General features: G+C 40.3%; 1 pseudogene; it reads left to right on the forward strand.

Moving 5' to 3' along the window:
* The first annotated feature begins 2,814 nt into the window (after positions 1-2,814).
* LOC101606499 lies at positions 2,815-4,747 on the forward strand (annotated as a pseudogene).
* Positions 4,748-7,809: the final 3,062 nt, after the last annotated feature.

Raw genomic sequence — 7,809 nt, forward strand, 5'->3', positions numbered from 1 at the left:
TGGTGAGGAATCAATTGCTCTTGATTTGGCTAACTGATCCACTCAGTGGTACTAGACCTTTAGCTGGAGCTGGGAAACAAGTCAGAAACATACCCAAACACAAGCCCACTCTCCAATATCAAGCTACCATCAATCACGGGGTATAAGAGGGCCTACACCTATCAAACTGTCTATCAAAAAAGTAAGTGTTAACTCAATTTTCTGGGTGCTAACTTACTCTCCGTTGGAGAATCTGCTTCTCTTTTCCAGATAGATGCAGATCCTAAGAGAGCTGCCCCAACATACCTCAGAAGGGGCCCAACTGAAACTAAGGACAACTGGCGAAATAAGCAAGGGTGATGTTTTCCTGTGAACTGGATACCAGCACAAAGGGGAAGGAGATCAATGCAGAGAAAAATCAACTCCTACCAAATCAGAGAGCCAGAGCCTCAGAGGCCCCCAACACCTCAGCACTGAAGCAGACCAAAAATGAACCCAACATGGCTCAGGGAAATCTTGCGGAAGAGGGGGCGGAAAGAATGTCAGAGTCACATGTTGGGTCATGATTTTCAGAGACATTTATCATACTAATAACTGGGGGCTAACTCCACAATGCACGACCCATTTTCAATAACAAGGAGGGTCCAATGGGAGGGGGTAGATCACAGATGAGCCTAAATAATGGTACCAAACTGCCTGTATTTACTGAAAAGAAAACTAATAAATTAAATTAAAAAAAAATAAAAATAAAAAAATAAAATAAAATAAAAAATTACATTCTCCAAAGCTACCATTATGGCATTATTAACTAACTACCAATTTGATTTAAGTCACTAATATGACAAATATCTAATAAATCACCTGTGAATTAATTGGTATGGGTATTGGTATCTGTGTTCTTCTGAGAAGCTGTGTTAGGAAGGATATTGAGGCTAGATTGACTTAGGATGGGGGACAATACTGTGAATTGTTAATTGTGAATTTCCTGGGGACAAATAAGAATGAAATATTATTTCCCTAGAGTAAGAAAGGAATCAATGGTTATGGAGGCACAGAAGAGCATGACTTTTTCCAAGAAGGGCAAATAGACCAGAAATGTCGGGTTAGTGGGGATGTGAGATGAGAGCAGGCAACAAAGTCTGGACAGGGACTGAAAAGCATAGTGATTACCTCACATGAATCCAGATGCATTGTCTCTGAACTGCCGCCTAGGAAGATGGGAGAGGAGGCCTCCCCATGCGATCAGCAGTGTCTCTTTTTGCTGCTGTCTTTCTAAAAATATCTGTTCTCTAAAGTTCCTCCTAACTGAAGCATTTGTTCACACAGAAATCATCTTATTATCACTAAGTTTAATATTCATAAAATTCAATCCAAATTTAACAAGTTCTTTCCTTGCATATAAAACTACAGAATAATGAATAAAATTGGGTCAGTCTTAACACACCAAGTCTCACCCAAATTGTTAAAAGAATTAAGTCAAATTAGCCACACAGTGGTGGCATGTGCTTGCCCTTCTCTTCATGAAGACAAATATGTTTAGTGGACAAAAGAGAAAAATGTCAGTTATGCCCAGTTATTTGGGAAAAAGTAACGAAACATCATTTTCCTCCAAAGTTCAATTTCTCACTGGTATCACACCCTAATCAGTATTACCTAAATGATTATTCAAAACAAAGCCCTATTCTTTTCTTCCCACCAGTATATGCATTATGTGTGTACATATGTATAAAAAGAGGGCTAAAATAAGTCACGAAATATGAAATCCATATGTTTTCCATTTAACAATTTACTTCAATACCTCGTATCATTGTTACCAGTGCAAAATTACTTAATGCACTAAAATGGTGATCATTCATTCCATGCCCACAGCTTTGCCTCTTCATCTTTTGAAAGACATATACCATATGAAGACAAAAACAGTGTTTACATGCTTTCAATTTAATAACAAAAAGAGAGAGGCACTCAATGGGGAAAAATGGTTCAAATTTATTCTGTCAAAGACCGTTTTGATAATATAGAACCATCAAAAAACTGAACATTTGTCTCTCTCTGCCCCCTTGTGGTAGTTTGCATGGTTCAGATATTGTAAGACAGTTTTTAGGAAAATAAACATTTCAGGTTTGAGAACTTACAAGAGATTAAAAACAAAAAAAATAATTGTATTTAACATGGTGAAATAACTTTATTTCCATCAGCATGTGTATACTTAGTGGAATATCTGAGGTTGAATTTTAAGAGTTACTAAGCAAGAATTGTCATACAACGAATGTTAAATTTGTGAGATAGACACTTATAGCTGCTTTTGTTTCAGGTCCTTAGGACCTTGGGATAGGAATTACATAGAGCTATGTTTCCTTTAGGTACTGTATAGTATTTTACAATATATGCCATTCAACCCTGATGAATGGTTAATAAAGGCTCAATATTTCAGATTCTGGATTAGATATTGGGAAGAAAAATGATAAACAGTAATAAATACAGATTCCTTGCTCTCATGGGATTTATGCCTTATGAGGAAGAAAATACAGATTAAATAATCACATGAAAAATTACAATCTCAAAGTGGTGTTTGAAGGTAGAGCATACAGTTCTCAATAGTAAGAGAAATAAATTGAGCAGGTGGGAGATTAACAAGGGATAATAAGATGAGGAGACAGGCTTTCCTCTCAAGTTTGTAATGAGCTACAAATTTCCTTTAGAATAAAATTAATTTTCAATAAAAAAGTGTTTTGTAGTCAAAGGACACTTGGGTCAGCAGGAACAGGCACCCATAAGAAAGACTCCAAACAGCTCTGGTGCCAGTCTGTCGGAGGCTGCGGCTGCGGAGGGAGCCCCCGAGAGCGAGCTGCGAAGATGCTGTCCATGCGCGTTGCTGCGGCCGTGGCCCGCGCCCTCCCTCGGCGGGCAGGGGTGGTCTCCAAGGATGCTTTGGGGTCATCCTTCATTGCTGCACGTAACCTCCATGCCTCCAACACTCGCCTTCAAAAGACTGGCACTGCTGAGGTGTTCTCCATTCTTGAAGAGAGGATTCTTGGAGCTGGTACCTCTGTTGACCTTGAAGAGACTGGGCGTGTCTTAAGTATTGGTGATGGGATTGCCAGAGTACATGGACTGAGGAATGTTCAAGCAGAAGAAATGGTTGAGTTTTCTTCAGGCTTAAAGGGTATGTCTCTGACCTTGGAACCAGACAATGTTGGTGTTGTCGTGTTTGGGAATGATAAACTAATTAAGGAAGGAGATATTGTGAAGAGAATAGGAGCCATTGTGGACGTTCCAGTTGGTGAAGAGCTGTTGGGCCGTGTAGTAGATGCTCTTGGTAATCCCGTTGATGGAAAGAGTCCAGTTGGTTTCAAGATCCGTAGACGAGTGGGTCTGAAAGCTCCTGGAATCATTCCTAAGACCTCTGTGCGAGAACCAATGCAGACTGGAATTAAGGCTCTGGATAGCTTGGTGCCAATTGGTCGTGGTCAGCGTGAGCTGATTATTGGTGACAGACAGACTGGCAAAACATCCATTGCTATTGACACAATTATCAACCAGAAGCAATTCAATGACGGTACTGACTAGAAGAAAAAGCTGTACTGTATCTATGTTGCCATTGGCCAGAAGCGCTGCACGGTGGCTCAGCTGGTGAAGAGACTCACAGATACAGATGCAATGAAATACACCATTGTGGTGTCAGCTACTGCTTCTGATGCTGCCGCACTCCAGTATTTGGCTCCTTACTCTGGCTGCTCTATGGGAGAGTATTTCCGAGATAATGGCAAACATGCTTTGATCATCTATGATGATTTATCCAAACAGGCTGTGGCTTACCGTCAGATGTCTCTGTTGCTCTGCCGGCCCCCTGGTCCTGAGGCCTATCCTGGTGATGTGTTCTACCTATACTCTTGGCTGCTGGAGAGAGCAGCCAAAATGAATGATTCTTTTGGTGGAGGCTCCCTGACTTCCTTGCCAGTCATATAAACACAGGCTGGTGATGTGTGTGCTTACATTCCAACAAATGTGATTTCCATCACTGATGGACAGATCTTCTTGGAAACAGAATTGTTCTATAGATATCCGCCCTGCCATTAATGTTGGCTTGTCTGTGTCCCGTGTTGGATCTGCTGCCCAAACCAGGGCTATGAAGCAGGTGGCAGGAACCATGAAGCTGGAGTTGGTTCAGTATCCTGAAGTTGCTGCTTTTGTCCACTTTGGCTCTGATCTTTTTTTCTTTAATTTTTTTGTGTGTCTATTTTTATTGATTTAAGAGCAACAGACAGAGAAAGAAAGAGGCAGATGGAGAGAGAATGGGCCCACCAGGGCTTCCAGCCACTGCAAACGAACTCTAGATGCATGCGCCCCCTTGTGCATCTGGCTAACGTGGGTCCTGGGGAATCGAGCCTAGAGCTGGGGTCCTTGGACTTCACAGACAAGCTCTTAACCGCTAAGCCATCTCTCCAGCCCATTGGCTCTGATCTTGATGCTGCCACTAAGCAGCTCCTGAGTCGGGGTGTGCCTCTGACTGAGCTGTTGAAGCAAGGACAGTACTCTCCCATGGCTATTGAAGAACAGGGGGCTGTTATCTATGCGGCTGTGAGGGGCTTTCTTGACAAACTGGAGCCCAGCAAGATAACAAAGTTTGAGAGTGCTTTCTTATCTCATGTCATCAGCCAGCAAAAATCTCTGTTGGAAAATAATCAGGGCTGATGGGAAGATCTCAGAACAGTCGGATGCAAAGCTGAAAGAGATTATAACAAACTTCTTGGCTGGCTTTGAAGCATAAACCCTGTTGAGGCTCACCAGATAACCGCTTTGGTTTTGTCATTTCTTCTCATCAAATCGGTTCCATTTGTAAAGGATTACTCGTTTTGCTGTTGTACAGACAGAAGTCACATAAAAAATAAAAGTTCTATATTGTGAAGAGAAAGAAAGAAAGACTCCAAACAGCTCTAGGTGGGACAAGGACCTGGTACATTCCAGAACCTGAGACAGTCAGAGAAAGGCATAGCGACAGACTATGTAAAGATGTGCAGGGCCAAAGCTACCAGCCATAGGAACTTAAGTCTTGGGTTGGGGAGATGGCTCAGCCATTAAAGGCACTTGCTTGAACTTAAGTTTTTAAAAGTGATAGGGTGGGGTGTGATGCACACACCTTTAAACTTAGCATGCAAAGCAGAGGAAGAAGGATTTCTGTGAATTTTAGGCCAGCCTTGCACTACATAGTGAATTCCAGGTCAGCCTGGGATAGAGAAACACCCTAACTCAAAAAAAACGGGGGAGCTGGAGAGATGAATCAGTTGTTAGAGTGCTTACCTACAAAGCCTAATGACCCAGGTTGGATTCCCCAGTAACCCCATAAAGCCAGATGCACAAAGTAGCACATACATCTAGAGTTCATTTGTAGGGGCTAGAAGCCATGGATTCTTTTCTTTTCTTTTCTTTTCTCTCCTCTCTCTCTCTCTCTCTCTCTCTCTCTCTCTCTCCTTGAAAATAAAACAATATTTTTTAAAGTGATAGGGAAAAAGTAAAAAAATAAAATAAGTGATAGGGACTGGAGAGATGGCTTAGCAGTTAAGGTGCTTGCCTGCAAAGCATAAGGACTTGTGTTTGACTCTTCAGATCCCACATAAGCCAAACACATAAAGGGTGATGCAGGCACAAGATCACACATGCCCACCAGGTGGTGAAAGCATCTGGAGTTTGATTGCATTGGCTGAGGCCCTGGCACACCAATTCTCTCCCTCTCTCTCTCTCTCATTCTCTTTGCCCCCCCCATATATATGTTTATTTCTCACTCTCTCTAAAATAAAAAAAAATTAAAAGAAGTAATAGGAAGCCATTGAAAGGTTTTGACTAGGTGAGTAACAGAACTTGTATATTTGAAAAATACATGTAATGTTTTATATAAATCTTGAGAAATCAAGAGATAGATGTGGTGGTTTGATTCGGGTGTCCCCATAAAACTAGGTGCTCTGAATGGTAGGTCCAAAGTTGATGGAGATTTGGGAATTAACACCTCCTGGAGTGAGTGTATTGTTGGGGGCGGGCTTATGGGTGTTATGGCCAGTTTCCCCATGCCAATATTTGGCACACTCTCCTGTTGCTATTGTCCACCTTATGTTGGCCAGGGATGATGTCCACCCTCAGCTCATGCCATCATTTTCCCCTGCCATCATGGAGCTTCCCCTCGAGCCTGTAAGCCAAAATAAACCTCTTTTTCCCAGAAGCTGCTCTTGGTTGGGTGATTTCTACCAGCAATGCGAACCTGACTGCAACAATAGAAGAGACCAAGAATTATATTATTTTATAACATTTTCATCATTACAGTCGTGCTTCTTGTTTACCGCTATTCTACACTGTTTTCTTTATTCTTTTAAAAATATTTTTATTTATTTATTTGACAGAGAAAGAAGGAGGGAAAGAGAGAGAGAAAAAAATGGGCGCTCCAAGGCCTCCAGCCATAGCAAACGAACTCCAAACACGTGCGCCCCCTGTGCATCTGGCTAACGTGTGTCTTGGGGAATTGAACCTGGGTCCTTTGGGTTTGCAGGCAAATGCCTTAACCGCTAAGCCCTCCTTACAACCCTATTCTGTACTTTTAAGAGTGAACATTTAACCTTCCCTGCTCATAAGGGAGGAATAGAATTGACACTGCAGTAGCTTCTACAGAAGTAGGTTGGACTAGATCACCAGAAAGGGATACAAATGATGATTATAGAAAAAAAAACTGTGATGGTTTGAGTTTGGGGATGGAGGAAGAAATAATGGGGATGGCTCTTTCTTTTCTTGATGGCTTCATTTTATTGGATGGATGGCAGCACCACATCCTGCAAAGAGAACTGCAAAAATGAACAGGTTTGGAAAGATGGTATGAGGAAGAAGTAGAGAGGATAAATGCACACCAGTCTAGAAAACCCTGAATTTGGAGAAATTATGAAGCATTCAGATGTGGATATGAAGACCTGGGGCTGAAAATAAGCAAACAAGCTCAGCCAGAGAAGGATGCCAGGGCATTACTTGAACACAAAGTTGTAGAAATGAAGGAATTGAGATTAAGGGTAGACAAGCAAAGAAAATTATTAAAACTAACTGCCAAATAAGTGGTTCCCTGAAAAGTAGCCCATCAAATAAACGAAATTAGTAAAAAACAAAATTTACACGTTTTGAGAAAATTATTTCAGAATGATGATTTAACACAATATATTGTTCATGTGGCAAGTAAAATTTCAGTCTTCATGCAGGAATTATCCAAGTATACTGGCTATACTTCATCTTAAGATGTCAGTTAGTGTTAAGCCAACTTTATAGCATTCTTCTATCAACATTATAGTAATTTTAGCCAATTCAATATTTACCTTTCTTGCAAATCTTTCCCATTTGGCCCACCATGTGCATTTCCTTCCTTTATTTATATGCTCTCGTGGAGAATCAGTTTCATAAATTGCTTCCAAGCAAGACAAGGTAACTTCCTCCTTAGAAGAAATCATATCTTTATGTTTCAAAAGAACTGTGATGTTTTTAACTAATTCTGATTTTTGGGGGATGGATTTAAATTTTAAATCTAAATTGGTTTTCATCTAAACATTTTGTTTAAATTTCAATTTCATTAAAAGTTCTGATTTATTTAATGAATTTAAATTTAAAGTTTAATCTTAATTAAAGTGTAATTTAATCTTCAATTTTAAATGTTAGAAATATAAAAATAGAGCTCATATGCCATTTGAAGAAATGGAGAAAAAAATAAGGAAAATTTTTGGAATTTATTAAAATAGAAAATGACATTCAAAGATACCTTACATATATAAGAGGTAGGCAAGAAGTCTCTTACATATATGATGCCAAAAA

This window comes from Jaculus jaculus, chromosome 19, assembly GCF_020740685.1.
Source record: "Jaculus jaculus isolate mJacJac1 chromosome 19, mJacJac1.mat.Y.cur, whole genome shotgun sequence".
Taxonomy (NCBI): Eukaryota; Metazoa; Chordata; class Mammalia; order Rodentia; family Dipodidae; genus Jaculus; species Jaculus jaculus.